This window comes from Enhydra lutris, unplaced genomic scaffold, assembly GCF_002288905.1.
Source record: "Enhydra lutris kenyoni isolate GAN:26980312 unplaced genomic scaffold, ASM228890v2 scaffoldscaffold14, whole genome shotgun sequence".
Taxonomy (NCBI): Eukaryota; Metazoa; Chordata; class Mammalia; order Carnivora; family Mustelidae; genus Enhydra; species Enhydra lutris.
Genome location: NW_019154098.1, coordinates 17,871,154 through 17,887,599, shown reverse-complemented (window position 1 = coordinate 17,887,599; position 16,446 = coordinate 17,871,154). Strand labels below are relative to the sequence as shown.

Sequence of the window (16,446 nt, the reverse complement as noted above, 5' to 3'; positions counted from 1 at the left end):
ACAGCGGGCAGAGAAAGAGAAAGAGAAAGGGGAAGGTAGCAGGCATTTACATAATGACATCAACATATTTTAGCTGCCAGCTGTGAGCCCGTCTTCATTTCTTCTTTCAGGTGTTCCTCAAAGTGTGAAACCCAGAGTGACCCCTGGGTTTGTTGGCCCCAAGGACAACTCTGAAAGGAACTACAGTTTATCTTCTGTTTCTAATGCTCCCCCAGAATAGTGAGCAGGATTTTCTCATCCTGATAAGAAACGCACAGCGCAAATGTTTTTAACAAATAATCTACAATGAATACTATATCTGTTTTCTGATCGGCAATTGAAAGTCATCGTTTTATGGTTTGATTTGTTTAGACCTGTCCGCTTTTAAAGTGTTTTTATACATTTGCCGATCACATGCTTTCTCTCTTCTGCTTACTCAGTGGTTCACTCCTTTCATGTCATTTCTCATTTGCTTATTATGGGCAAGTCCCTGAGTAATGCCCTGGGGGCACACCACAAATAGAACTATGACATAGTCACCAGCACGTCCTAAGTGGGGCATGTGACCCAGCCTGAGCTAATCAGCACATCCCATACTCCTGGCTATAGTGATTGGCTGCAGATGGAAGGTGTCCAAAGCCATTTAATCAGAGCGCCCGAGGGCTCTCATGTGAAAGCCCCATCACAAGAGGAAGTTCTTGTCTCTCTTTCTCTCTGTATCTGTAGCATGTAGAAGAGATGTAGTGACATGTAGTGAGCCCTCAATAACTATATATTTTTTAAGATTTACTTGAGAGACTGTGTGAGAGGGAGGAAGATCAGAGGGAGAGGAGGAACAGAGGGAGATGGAGAGAGAGAATCCCCAAGGTGACTCCCTGCTGAGCAGGGAGCCTGGAGGGAAGGGGGTGTCTCTCAATCCCAGGACCCTGAGATCATGGCCTGAGCCCAAACCAAGAGTTGGAGGCTTAGCCAACTGAGCCCCCACCCCAGGCGCCCTTCAAAATATATTTTTTAAATTATTTAATTCTATGGTTTTCTTTTCTGTTGTACCAGAAATCTGAGATGATAGAAGCTAGAGCTGCCATCTTGCCACCACAGAGAGCCCGAGACTGAGCCAACAGAGCACAAGACACACAGAAAGGCGAGATCATTGATTACATCTGTGAGCCTAGATCTTGCCATGCCTGAAGTCAGAGCTGCCCTTGGCCTTCTCTCTTACAAGAGCCAATAAGTTTCTGTTTCACCTATTCCATGTTTGGTTGGGTTTATGTCACTGTTTAGTAACCAGGTCCTAAATGAAAAAATGAAAAGAAAGATCATGCCCCAGCCTTCAGCTGGAGCATGTCAGCCCCTTGGAAAGGGAACTTCGGAGCACAGGCACAGGGATCTGAGTTTGATGGAGCATCTTTTCATGATGATGTGCTGATGTCGGTGGGGGAGGAGTGATGACAGCAGGCACAGAGAGCAAGCTGGCAATGGCGACGATGCTTATAATGATGCTGGTGAACCTGGAGATGTCGGTGATCTTGGCAATGGTGATGGGGGTGGGATGGCTGCAGCGGTGGCCATTAGCACATTAGAAGTGACTCTCCTGGCTCCGCCACCATAAACTGACCTTACAGCCACTTCTGGAATAAGAAATCTCAGGTCTCCAAGAAACCTCAAAAAGTCTCTAGTCCAGCCTCCTGCTTGAAGGCAGGCAAAGTTATTGTCTTCACTCTACAGATGAAACCACTAAAGCTCAACAACTTTGAATGATTTTCCCAAGGCCTTCCTGGTGAGCCAGGCACACGTCTTTCACCTGCAGGCAGATCTGCCCACTTCACCCCCATCTTTCATTCCCAACTACCTGCGGTGTAGACACCACAGGAATGGTCCTCATTCCTGGGCATGCAGTATGATGGAGCTTTCCATGTCAAAGCCTCAGGCCCACTCCTGATTGCCTGAGTGACCCTCTGGGAATGGGTCCCAGCACAGCAGAACTGTGCCCCCCTCAATATTCCTATGTTGAAGACCTGACCTTCAGTATCTTAGAATGTGACTACATTTGGAGATGGATCTTTAAAGAGGTCATTAGGTTAAAATGAGGTCTTTAGGATGGACCTTAATCCAATCTGACTGGTGTCCTTATAAGAGGAGGAAATTTGGATAGAGTTACAGAGGGAAGACCACATGAAGATACAAAGAAAGATGGCTAACTATAAACTAAGGAGAGGCCCCAGAAGGAACCAATGCTATTGACAATTTGATCTTGAACTTCTAGCTTCCAAAACCATAATAAATAAATTTTTGTTTACTTAGCCTGTGGTACTTTGTGGCTACACTAGGAAATTTATACAGGGTCAGTGCATTAGTATTTCTTAATTCTCCCCAGTTCATTCTAACAGCTAATGTCAGGAATAATTGCCTTATAAGGTAAACTTACACTGCCCAGCCCTCATTCAAGACACTGGCCCACACTTTACCTGTCCAACCACAGATCCAGCTTCCCTATCAAAGTCTCCCACCTCAGTCAGGGCTTTCACTGCACCATCTCTTAAGAAGGCCATGCTAGTTTTTGGCACCCCTTACTTGCTCCTGCTAGCTATTTCCCAACCCCAAAGTCTTCATCCCTCCCTTCCCCCAAACCATATGCGATTCTAATTTTCATTAATCGTTTACTAGGCAAGGTGTTATAAAGCTTAACCAAGTACATATTTTTAAAGAAGGGATTTTCAGGGACCTTTGCTCCTAAACAAGGTGGGGAGGTGTGAAGGGGGGATTTCAACTTCATGCTACACCTCTCAAGTTACACCAGCTGGGAAACTAGCTACACCGCCTGTAAAAAGCTTGACTCTAAGTTCTCAGATAGTGAGAGCAGGAATTTCTGGGTTTTTTTTAAAGACTTTATTTATTTTTGAAGTTTTTATTTATTTATTTATTTGAGAGAGAAAGAGAATGTGAGCGGTGGGCAGGGAAGGAAGGGGGACAAGCAGACTCCATGATGAGCATGGAGCCCAACCCCAGGACCCTGAGATCATGACCTGAGCCATAACCAAGAGTCGGACCCAACATTCAACCAACCGAGCCACCAGGTGCCCTTAAACATTTTATTTTTAAGCAATCTCTATAACCAATGTGGGGCTTGAACTTACAGCCCCGATATCAAGAGTTGCATGCTCTACCAACTGAGCCAGCCGGGTGCCCCTAGAGCAGGTATTTCCACCATCAGAGAGGAAGAAAGCAAGTCCTCTGCTCGGGGGAGCACCATGAAAGTGTTGGTAAATTCATGGTGGCAATCTTTGAGGTATGTTCTCAGTTTCTACACACAGTTTTCTTTGTCCCACACTGCCTTGCTACTCCACCAGCTAATGCTGGTGAGAAAGTATGTCCCTTAACAGCGAAGAGCCTAAGCCCTGCACTTGGAAGAACCCAGTTCAAATCCCAGCTCCTCCACTTCCTACTATCTGGGAGAATGTCCTCACCTCGGGAATAACCAGAACAGAGTACTGGGTGTTCTTTTAGTGCAGCATTGGACTTGACTTTCAACTGATTGGGCAATTTTCATCTCTGTAGGGGCAGAGGTTAACTTATAAATTTTGATCCAGGACAGATGCAAATAATTTAACCCTGGTGGAAGAATTAGCTCCAAGGGTTATGGTTTATGGCCTTGTTGGACATTAACCAGCTCTCGGTCTAATACGGTAATCCTTCTGTATTAATTTCCTGCTGCTGCTGTAACAATCCACCACATCTTAGGGCTTAAAACAACATGAATTGATCTTAGTTCTAAAAGTCAAAAGTCCAAAATCAGTTTCACTGGGTTAAAATCAAGTGTCCGTTGGGTTGGTTTCTCCTGAGGGCTGCAGAAGAGGATGCGTTTCCTTGTCCCCTCCTGCCTCTAGGGTCCCCATGTTCTGTAGCTTATGGTCGCTTCCTCCCTCTGCAAAGCACATCTCTCTAGCCTCCGCTTCCCTCTTCTCTCACTCCAGTACTCCTGCCTCCATTTATGAGGACACTTGTGATGATACTACCCAGATAATCGAGAATAATCTCCCCATCTCAAAACCCACAACTTAAGACTGCAATGTCCCTTTTACACATTCCTAAGTTCCGGCATCGGGACGTGGACATCTTCAGAGGGTGGGAGGACATTCTTCAGGCTACCACAACTTTCTTATATTTCTTTGTTAAATCACCTGCATCTACCTAAATTCTTGAATGCTCTTTGGATAAGCATTAACATCTTACTGGTTCCCACACTAATTAATGACTTAAATAAAATCTTTGACATGATGCAATTTGTACTTAAATTTAACTTAATTAATTTAACACTTGCTGGAGGCTGATGATGCACATTTTTAAAAATTAGACTCAGCAGAGCTCTGTGATCCTAGGCAAGTCACTCAACCTCTCCAAAATTTACATCTCTGTAAGCAAGGATGAAACAAATCATAATAATACTTAACTTTGGGGCTTGCTGCAGTAGGGAACAAACTAGACAATGTATGTAAAGCAATTGGTTCAGGTGAGCCCTCAATACATGTTAGATGCTGATAAGAACCGAGAGCAGTGCTCTGGCCCTCTGTATCTCCACTTCCCTAAACCCCGAGGGCTGTGCTCAGCACTCCCGTGTGCCGCTGTAGCTCTCTCTAGCTTTAGCACCAGACATCCAACATCAGGTACTTTTATTCAGTTTGCAAAAAAGCACCCTCCCTAGGTGAAAAAGGCGATGCCATTCCAGCAAGAACACCTGGCTGGGCAAAGGGGTGCTGGCTGGTTTTCAGTCTCTGCTCACCCTTCCCCAGCGGCACACATACACTGTGCACACCACGTGGAGAGTCTCTACGATTTTGAAATAAATTGATCGTGGTGACGATCACAGGAAGCACTCCACATTGTTCTCTAGACAGGAGTGGGATGAGGTAATAATCCTCTGAGCAGAAAGGCAGGACTTGCCTTCGTATTGATTTCATGCCAAAACCTGGCAAATTGCATCAGACAATTGCTAGGAAACTTACTAGCGTCAAAACTACTATTCTTGCACATGTACCCACACACACCAAAACTAAACTAAACTAAACCACACCTGCCCGAACAACAGACAATCCTCATTCAACAGACTAACCACCAACACTCCCCCCTGTGTCATGTATAACGATGGATGGAACCCTCCGCCCAAGCTTAGTAACCTACAGCTACACACTCGCTGACCACAGAGCTTCTTGCACTCAGGGTCATGTTCACACTGTCAATATGTGAATCTACCATGTAAATATGTATCCTCACTCGATTCCTTAAAAAAAGGGAAAAAAGAAGAAAAGAAGAAAGAAAAAGAACAGTGCTTAGGCTGAACAAAGCAGCCAGCCCACTTGATGTGGGGTCTGAGTCACCAGCAACTAGATGACTAGAAATGCAGAGTCTCAGGCCCCCCCAGGCCTGCTGCCTCAGAAGCTACATTTTCTCAAGAGCCCCCAGGCAATTCAAATGCACATCCCAGTTTGAGAAGCTCGGCCCTAGAAACTTCTGAGTGAAAGCAGTGGGTGGTGATATCCTTCTGAATAGCTATCCTTCTTTGTAAGGAAAAATCACAGCATTGCTACAAACCAGCAGGGATGTCAGAGAAGGGAAGAAATGGAATCATTTTTTCTGAAAACATTCATTAGGGCCTGTTGTGTGCCAGATACTATTCTAGGTGCTGAGATACAGCAATGAAAAAAAAAGAAAAAAAAATCCCAGTGCTAGAGGATCAAATGAATAGTCTATCCATGTCAAGTGGTGATAAACACTATGAAGCAAAATGAAAATGGGATAGGGAGGGTGAAATTTTTGCATTATAAAAAAAATTTTAAACTTTGTTTTCACATTTTTCCTTCTTTTGGCTTCCAAAAGGAAAGGAGAACATAGGTGTGCAATTTCTGCCCTTTTACATAGTATGGTCAGATGATACTTGTGCAAAGATCCAAAGGAGACAGAAAAGATTTGTAAATGTTTCCTGGAACAGCATGGCAGGTAAAGGGAATAGCCCATGCAAAGTCCCAGGAAGGAGAAATGACAGCACGAGTATATGTGGATGAGAGTGATCCACTGATGATTGCCTGAGGGAGAGGGAGGAGTTGCTGATGAAGTTCTCACAGGGGGAAGAGGATGAAATGGAGCAGACAAGAGAGGCCAGCCCCATAGAGGTGCGTGGACTATCTGCCCAATAATGCCAGGGAAGTTGGAACATAAATGCCCAACCTGAGTAAGCTGATAAATGAAGGGGCAGAGCTCCCAGAGGTTTCCTCTAGTGTTGATGGTTTTTTTCCTTAAAATAGAAATCAAGTTTATGAATTGAGAGAGACAAGAAGAATACTGAAGTATTATAAGCAGAGAGGATAAGGCTTGGAAGGGTGTAGAAGACAGAGTGAACAGACCAGGGGAGCGTGGGCTCAGCACTGACTCCTCCTGGTGACACGTCAGAATCCTCTTGTCTTTCTCCAGCCACGTTCACCTTCAGGTCTGGAGACAAGGAGAAAGTGGGCAGTTGGTAGTGAGGGAAGGGATGGCAAGCTCCCTCTTGACTCCTTAAACCTGCAACCGGAAATGCTCAGCGCTGGAATTTCCCTGGGGAAGGGGGTTGCTGGAAGCAGGAGCCACGCTTCAGGGTCCCCATCCTGGAAACCCACCTGAGTTCAAATCCTGATTCTGCCACTTATGACTCTGCATCCTGGAGCACATCTTCTCACTTCTCTAAATCTGCACCCCCTTATCACTGGTCCTATTACCTCTGCCCAGACACTTCCTTTCTCTTTTCCAAGCCAAGGAAATGGTCCTGGTCTGCTGCTCGAAGATACACACTTTTAAATATTCAAATAACTGACTGTGTTCACGCATTCATTCAATTACTCATTCAATCAAGAAATACTAATAACTAGTATCAGAAGAACAAATGGATAAACCCAGGTTCAAATGCAGGTTCCACCACTTACCAGTTATGTGAAATAGACAGAAACAGCTGTACCAGACAGTTTCTGACTACTCCAAGGCACAGTTTTCTCTTCTGCAAAACAGAAACATAGTAAAAACTCAGGAAGTATTGGTCATTATTAGTCACAACCACATTTCACTAGGCACTGTGCTAAGTGCTGGGGATACAAAGATAAAGTGGGTCACCTGTGTCTTACACATCTCACATTGTCGCAAGGGAGACAGCATCTAAACCAATAATAATTGTGACCCAATCAAGTAAGAGGTAGGCCAAAGAAACGTATACAGTTCTTACTGACATTTAATGGAGCAAAAGATTTCATTGCACCTTGGGAAGAAGAGAAGTCTTCCTGGGGTGATATTTGGAACAGTCTTCCAATGACTAGATGTTTGCCAGTTGGAGAAGGGGAAGGGCATCCCAAGTTGAAGGAGCAACATGGCACCTTGAAAGGACACAGTGTGCTCATGAAGCTGTGAGGAGCCACAGTCACTGGAACGGAGAGGACGTGGAAAAACAGAATAGGAGGTGAAGCTTAAGAGGCCAAGTGTCCCGTGTGAGGAGGACCAAGTCTGCCACCTAGCCCTTCCGGTGTGATCTTATAAGCAATGGGCAACTGTGTTGAGGTTTTCAGGCAGAAGAACGAGATCAGGATCTTGGCATTAGAATGGAACATAGATGAGAGGTGAAGCAAGACAGAGGGTGGAGAGACCATGTAGGAGGTTTTTGTAATAATGCAGGTGAGAGGGGTGCCTGGGTGGTTCAATGGGTTAAGCCTCTGCCTTCAGCTCGGGTCATGGTCTCAGGGTCCTGGGATCGAGCCCCACATCGGGCTCTCTGCTCAGCAGGGAACCTGCTTCCCCCTTTCTCTCTGCCTGCCTCTCTGCCTACCTGTGATCTCTCTGTCAAATAAATAAATAAAATCTTTTTTAAAAAATGCAGGTGAGACATGGTAAGAACCTGAACAAGGGCACTGACAGTGGGCATAGAAAAGAAACTAAGGATGGGAGAGACCACTCAGAAGAAAAATCCATAGGACTCAAGAATGTGCTGGGCTGGATATGGGGTAAGAAGATGAGGGAGTCATTCACCATCAACCTACCAAACTCACACACCTATAGGTTGCTGAAGCAGAGCTTAAAAATATTTTAACAAGTGAGGGCTCCAAGTCTAGGGCAGCTCAACAGTTACCTTGGAGCGTAGCTTCTTTGACTCTGATGAACACTTGAGCATTTCTTGGTCATCATGTTAACAGTAAAGCAAATACCATTCACTACCCTTAGAAAAGACTATCCAATCATGTATCTATAATGCAAGTACAATATTGCTATTAATGATTATGCAATGTGTGTGCTGCAGGGGATGTGAAACAAAGAATAGAAGACCTAGCCTAGGGAAAGATCTACTTCCTGGAGGCACTCATCCATGAGTACATTTTCAAAGGAGAGAAATGGGCACCCCAAGAGGAAAGAAATGCCTGAGCTGAGCAGGTGAGCAGGAAAGCATTTCTCAAGGGTGTTCTGAGAGCCTCTCATCCTGTGAGATGCTCTAGAACAAAAGGACCCATGGTCAAAAACAACCTAGAGATGCCGCCTTCAATCCCAGCATGTCTCCTTGGACATTCACAACATACTAAAGATCCTGAGAAAATCTGCAGTTAAAAATAATTTGTCTAGGGGCACTTGGGTGGCTCACTCAATGAAGGGTCCAATCTTGGTTTTGGGATCAGGTCAGGATCTCACGGTTGTGGGATCGAGCCCCACATTAGGCTCCATGCTTGGTGCCGAGCCTGCCTGAGATTGTCGTTCCCTCCCACTCTGTTCCTTACCCCCCACCCCACATAAACACACTCTCTCTCTCAAAATAATATAAATAAAGTCTTTAAAAAATTATTTGTCCAATGAAAAAAGCAAGTCAGTGTTTACATGGGGCAGTTTGGGGGGCTAGGAAAGGGCACAAGGAAACATTTGGGTGATAATGGACATGTTCTATACCTTGATTGAGATGGTAGATTACACGGATGTATATCAATGTCAAACTCATTGACCTGTACACATAAAATGCATACATTTTGCTGTACATTTTGTGTGCAAATTATACCTCATTTAACTTTAATAAAAACTATAATATCCTGTTGGGTTGGTTTATTTCTTTCACTTTGGAAAACTTTTTAATTATTTTCATTAATATTCCCTCAAAAGGCCTATTTCTTTGAACACCATCTGGAGAAACACCAGTGTGTTAGTTTCCTATGGCTGCTATTACAAATTACCACAAACATGGTGGTTTAAAACAACATAAATTGATTATCTCACAGTTCTAGAGGTCACAAGTCTGAAATGGGTCTCACTGGACTAAAATCACGGTATTCCCAGGGCTGTGTTGGTTCCGGAGGCTCTGGGGAGAGAAGGATCTGGTTCCTTGCCTTTTCCAGCTTCCAGAAGCTTCCTGCATTCCCTGCCTCAGGGCCCCTCTTAGCTTCATCTTCAAAGTCAGTGACCACATCATTCCAACCACTAACTTCCCTAGCTCTCCTTCTCTGACTTCTGTCTCCCTCTCTCATTCACAAGGACTCTTGTGATCACCCTGGGCCCCTCATCATTCAGGATTATGTCTTCACCTCAAACTACTTAATCGGGTCACATCCACAAAGTTCCTCACAGGTTCCAGGTACTGGGACATCTCTGATGGAGGCAGTTGGAGGAAGACATTATTCTGCTCAACACAACCAGTTTTTAGTGTAAAATAGAAGAGTGAATAATGAGCCTAGAAATGAAGGCTGAAGCCAGCTCAGGCTAAAGGATTTGGTAAGCAACAGGCAGGACTTCTTTACCATTAAATGGGTATGTATATGTGTTTTAAAACACGAAAGCGAGCGCAATATTAATCAGTTATTCATTTTCCTATCTAATGTTGTCAGAGAAAAAGACCTCCAGCCAATAGTACTAAAACTAAAACCAATGATTTTTCAGTATAACCCCAAAATTTACTTTATAATCAATAATAACACAAAAAGGCAAAAAAAAAAAAAAAAAAACCCACGAAAGCTATCCATTGGGTATAAAATTTTTTTCATCAGATCCCCGGCCACCCAGTCTCCCTCTCTGGGAGTAACAAAAATGTTACTTACCACTTTCTTATACATTATTCCAGAAGCGATCCATACCTACCTAATTCTTTTACACAAAGAGTAGAGTAGTATAAAAATTGTCCCAGTAACTTTCTAATTGCCCCTTGAGAATATAAGTTGGAGATCATACCAGAGCAGAACAAAGAGAGTTTCTTTAAAAAAAAAAAAAAAGTTTATTAATTTTTTTCAGTAATCTCAAATGCACAACCCTGAGATCAAGAATCACATGCTCCACCGACCGAGCCAGCCAAGTGACCCCAAAGACAGCTTCTTTATTCATTTCAAATGGATAGATAGCATTTAATTGTATAGACCAGTGATTCTCAACACACTTGTTCATTTGAAGGGCCTGGGGAGATTTTGAAAGAATAATTGGAATAGGAGTTCCAGTTATCTGTTCTCTGCAATAAACCACCTCAGAAGTTAAGAAGTATAAAACAATGACCATTTTATTATGCTCACAATTTGGAGGGCCAAGAATTCTGGTAGAGCACTGTGGGGATAGCTTTTCTCTGCTCCACAGTGACTGGGAGTAGGGGGCTCGGTGGGGTGGTCTGGATGGCTGGGAGATGGTCAGACTGGTTTGATTGGAGCCATGGGTCTGGGGCCTTGATTCTGACATCAGCAGGAAACCTCAGTTACTGTCCACATCATATTTGCAGAAGCCGAAATATGCAAAAAATGCTTCCTGACTCATATGCCCAGTGCCTGGGCTGGGGCTGAATAAAACGCGCGCTCTCTCTCTCTTTCCCCCCAGCCTACCCCCTTTCATGCAGCTAACCTGGGCCTCCTCACAATATGGTGGCCTCAGCATAGTCAGACTTCTTACATAGCAGTGGGCTCATCCCAGAGCTTGAGTTCCGAGAGGCCAATGCAGGAGCTACAAAGCTTCTTATAACTTAGCCTTGGTGGTCTCAGGCTATCTATTTGATCTCCTTCTATTGGTCAGGCACGTCCCTAAACAAGAGACTATGCCTATTTAAGAGACGGGGACTGAGACTCTACTTCTCAATAGGAGAAGTGGCAGAGAATTTGCGATCATCCTAAGACACCACACCCAGGTGACCTGAATGTGCAACCAGGCTTAAAAACCACCGTTACGAATGTACCAGACCTTATTAACCTGACTGATGAGTGTGCAGGCGGGCACAGCTAGGGAGCCAGCCCTCAGTATGCGGGGCGGGCATCATTTCGCACATGGGCAAATATGTCTGGGATAAATTGCTGGAGGTGAAACTGGTGTGGATTAAGGACACCAGGCTGGTCCAGTCGGTAGAGCATGTGACTCTTGAACTCAGGATCATGAGTTCAAGCCCCACAATTGGGGGTAGAGATCACTAAAGAAAGGGGGGAGGAAAAAAAGAAATTGGTGTGGATTAAAGATGAGGCATTGGAAGTTTTTTGTTTTGGGTAGGGGGGATTTCCATCTTTCTTGTTATTCTCAAAATGTGGTAGTACTAAAGTCCAAGAGGTATTGGACTGGGTTGGCCCTTGTGTGGGCTCGAGTGCTTGGGAGGAGGCAGAATTGAGTCCCCAGGAATATGAAAGCATGTATCAAAAGGACAGCAGTAGCTATTGTGCCAAGTTCAAGAGCCCTTATATATGGCAGGGCTTTGGCTCCAGGTCTTGGGGAGGAACAAGGGGTGATAACTGCCTTGAGACAACTGAGCAAAAGAAGAGCCAGTGCAGAAGGGTCTGGTGGGAGAAACAGGGAAGGTGAAGGAGAGGGATCTTCCTGTCCTTTCTCCTATGACTGAAGGGCAGAGGTGTGTGACCCAAAGTAGGTAGGAGCTACTGGATCCCATTAGGGCTGGTTAACTGGCTTTGGCAGGCAGCGGAATAGTGGTCATAAGAAGGGAGACAAACTGTTCCAATTTCTGGGTAGCTTGTTTCCCGGCCTCTAGTACTTCCTCCTGGTTGACCTTCTTGGTGTCATAATCCAGGACGACTTTGTTAGCGATGAGGGAGAAGCCAAAGACTCGGAGTTCACAGTGCCTTGCCGGCTATAACTGCTGGTACTTGTGCTCATGCCAAGAGCATCTGCCCCCGGCTCCATAGCAGCCAACGCGCTGCCATGGGCTCGAAGGTGAGGCCTGCCCCCATCACCAGGTGCCTTCCTTTCGCTCCCTTTGCTCCCCCATCTGTTTCCAGGCACTGTGTGCCTTCTGCCTCATAGGCATCGGACATGGCAGGGACTCGAACTCCAAACCTTTCAGCCTTGGGCCCTCTAAGAGGGTTCAAACCACTGAAGCCAGGTAGGTTAACCTGACCACGGATCAGCATGGTATTTCCAACCTCAAACTCGGGGTCAAGTCCTCCCCCTGCAATGGTGACCACTAGGGTGTCCACACCCATAAGGAAGAACAACCTCACTGGGAATGTCACTTTCAAGATCGAGTAGCCTTTGTGCGTGGGAAACCTGTCCTGCCCCATCACACAGGCTCTGCCATTCAGGAGCCCAAACACCAGCCGACCAGCAGCACTCGGCACTGTATTTTAGGGAAAGTTTGGTATTTCACTGTAGACAAAGCTTTGGGCCTCAGTCGGCCACATTTCCTAGCCCAGAACCACAGAGGACCACCGCTTGAGGTCTGTGCTCGGGGGGGCACAGAAGCCATTTGCTAGTGTTCTCAACATCATACGTAAATTCATTCTCCGAGGGGCTGCTGCCACCACTGTTCTCTCAAAAAGCTTGTCCTTCGCCTCTGGGATCTGGTCCCCTGAGCTGCACCGCACTGCGCTGAGCCCTACTCCCCGGGAGCCGTGTGCACAGTCCTGTCCTGGAAGTTTGTGAGTAATAAAGTGACACAAGCAAGTCTGAACTTGAGAAAATCCAGTTGTCTGCACTGCCCAGGACGGAGCAGAGGGAGACAGGAATTGCAGACAGAGAGACCAGACTGATGGTGGTCAGACTACCTGGGGGGTAGATCATAAGGTAGAAGTGTAGCTAGAAAGGGACAGGTGGGTCAGAGCACCAAAATGCTTGGATTCTTCTTCCAAGTGCTGGAAGACAGAGGCTGATGAAGTGATCAGCTTGGTGGAAGGATGATAGGCCCTGGAGCGCTCATGGCCAGTTTCTTAGAAGAGGTAGGACTTGAGAAGGAGCGTGGAAGGTGAGGAAAGCTTTAACAGGCAGCAAGGAAAAGGGAAGACGATCTTCCCACCAGCATTTCATGTGTTATAAGACATGGAGGAAACTCCTCTTTGTTTTTAAATAAAGATTTTATTTATTTATGAGAGAGAAAGAGAGTCCTTGCACATGGAGAGGACAGGGGGAAAGTAGGAGAAGGGGGAGGGGAGGGGCAGAAGTAGTGTCCACCCTGAGCAAGGAGCCCAATGCGGGGGTCGATCCTAGGACCCTGGGAGCATAATCTGAGCTGAAGGCAGACTCTTAACCGACTGAGCCACCCAGGCACCCTGGAAGCTTCTCTTTGATACAGAAAATGCACCTCAAGCATTTAGGGCTTAGTCGGTGCCTGTCACACAGCAAATATTCAAAACTATGATGCATTATTCTCAATAACAGCAAGTAATGCCTATTAAAAGCTTAACAAATTGGTACCTGACTTTGGATGGCAACCATCAATGTTCTCGTTATTTCTAAACAGATCTATGCGGAATGGGAAAAGCTTAGGTTCTTCAACCATTGGCCCAATCTGAAACAGACAGTGGTTTCCTCATTCTGTCTTAGAACCTTCATCAGCTTCCCTTCCTTCCAAGGGAGAATCATCGGGAACTGACCAGCTGAACAGAGAATCCCTAGAGTCTTCCTGTCCCACCATTACGCTCTCAGCCTGGTACTCATCTCCTTGTCATCTTGTAAAACTTGATCCCAGGAGCTGATTTTCTGTGGGATGCATTAACAAAGAAAAGATCCCAGAGGAAGCACCGAAAGGGTCTCACTGTAAGTGCTGGAAAGATCTTATCTGAAGACGTGTTCCAATTCTGGGTGGCCCAGGGCCATGAAAAGAAGTAGCATCTGGATAGTATCCTATGATATGGTTAACCTAGTGATCTTTTTGTTCTCGGCTTAAAAAATCCTTCCTCCAGGAGTTCCTGATGGCCCTGAAACTGTTTAAGTGCCCCCATATGTGCTTTCTTATACTCAGAATCTCCCTCGTCATAGAAATTATGACACCATTATTATTCTTGCGTATGTGTCTCCCTTACATATATATAGACGCTCTCCTATAAACAAGCTCTTGTTTGTATGTCTCTGCAGTGGAGATACCCTAAGTGACCCCCAGTGGCTTCCACTTCTTGTTGCCCATGCCTTGGTATAATCCCCTGCCCTTGATTATAGTAGGACCTGTGACTTCATGCTAATCAATAGAATATAGCAAGGTGAACGGAGGTCACCCCCAGGGTGATGCTGGGTTACATAACCCTCTTTCAGCAGACTGGAGCAGGAGACTTTGAGTTCTGACTTGATGAAGTAAGTGGTCGTGTTGAAGAAGCCCATATGGCAAGGGAGCTACAAGAGGCCTCTAGTTGTCATGGGTAGCTTCTATGGGCTTCTAGAAATGGTGCCCAGGAACGAAAAGTCAAGAAAAGAGTGGGGGCTGGGGGTGCAGGGAGCCGATGTTCTGTAGCCTGATGGAATCCAGCTGACAGCCACCAAAACCAAGGCCTACAGTCTTACCATGGTAAGAAATCAAACTCTTCCAGCAAGCTCAATGAGCTCGGAAGCAGATTTTTTCCTCAGCCAAGCTTCCAGAACACCACTCAGCGGACATCTTGAATGCAACCTTGTAAGACCCCAAGGGCAGAAGCCAGCTAAGCTGCATACAGACCCTTGACCCACAGAAAGTGTGATAGAAAAATGTATATTGCTTAAAGCTTCTAAATTTTTGGTAATTTGTTACAGCAACAGAAAATAAATGCATGTCCTCGATAGACAAGGAGCTCTGCGTAGGCAGGAACCAATGCATAGGGCACCCCCCCATTGTACCTCTAGCACCTCCCACGATGCTCAACAAAGATGTGTTGAATGAATGTACATCATCCCTACAATACTTGCAAACACTCCATAAGAAGGAGTATTTTTACTCGAATTTTATTAAGACTGAGAGAAGGTAAATGACATATCCAAGATTCACACTGAGAGAGAAGAGACAGGACTTGAACTAGCATCTCAGACCAAACCTCAAGCTTGTTCACTAACATCACAGCTGCAGGAACAGTGCAGGCTTTCCATCTCGGCAGAGCCAGTGGAAGCCTACACAAATTATGGTCCCTAGTCCACACTCGTAGCAGACATCACTAATAAATCCCTGTATGCTTTCAGGCTGCCTCCATTGCAAACCCTAACTCAGCATTTCGGTAGCCACAAGCAATTGATCAGAGCTGGCCCAGGAGAGGAAACCTATTTATCATCTGGGCTCTGAGCTCCGAGCTCTATCTGTATCTCCACACAACTGGATTTGGGATCCCTTCCTAGGAACGTATAGGGAATGATATGAAGGAAAAGAAAGTCGGGGCATAGATAGAAGTGGTACCCAGGAAAGAAAAGTCAAGAAAAGAGTTGGGGGCGCTGGGGGTGCAGGGAGACCATGTTTCTAGAACCTTCTTTGCGGAGGAATGCCTTACAACACTTCCAGGCAGGAAACTCCACTAACGATGCACGCTACAGCTGGGTTTTCTCATGGCTGGCTTCCCCAAGTCAGCTGATGGTGTCTTCCTTGCACAGTGATCACATTCAGCAATCAGAATCCTTTCTTAATTATCATCATGGTCATGCCCTCCCAGCCGATGACCCTACCAGGGGAGCAATGCATTGAACATGGGCCGTGGCTGATATTTTTGTTTTGACAATTAAGGTGTTCTGTTTGCCCGAGGGGTTACAGTTTTGATATTTTAGACATTAATCCGCAGGAAGGAAAGCTAACTGTTCAAACAAGGAATACCTAAGACTGCCATAAATGTGATGGAGCCTTGAAGTAAGAAAACAGATTGAAAAGTAAATCAAACAGTCAGTGAATTAGTCGTTTGGTTTTTACTTTATCTGTTAATAAATTGATGAAATCCACTTTGCTCTAGGCAATAGACAGACCAGGGGCACCAAACGTGTTGTGCTGATAATACGACCTCTCACGCCATGGCAGGCATTACTAATTAATCACATCATTCTCTCCTCCCTGAGTCCCAGCTTGGTCTTGGAAACTGTCCCAACATGGAGCGCCAAGCAGCCAATAACAATTTATCATTTTGGATCTCCAGGCAAAACTACTTGCCATCCAAAATTACAGGCACAGTCCCAACTCACAAGTTATCCAACAAAAAACAGTAGAGTGAAGCTTTAGGATGAAGAGCACAGAAACCGGCCAGAGAGCGCCTGGATTTGAAGCCCACCTCTGCTCTCCATTAGCCATCCCATGCCTCTGTTTTGTCA

At 45.4% G+C, this 16,446-nt stretch overlaps 1 pseudogene; it reads right to left on the bottom strand.

Moving 5' to 3' along the window:
- Positions 1-11,869: 11,869 nt before the first annotated feature.
- On the bottom strand, positions 11,870-16,154 carry LOC111146775 (annotated as a pseudogene).
- Between the last annotated feature and the right edge of the window lie 292 nt (positions 16,155-16,446).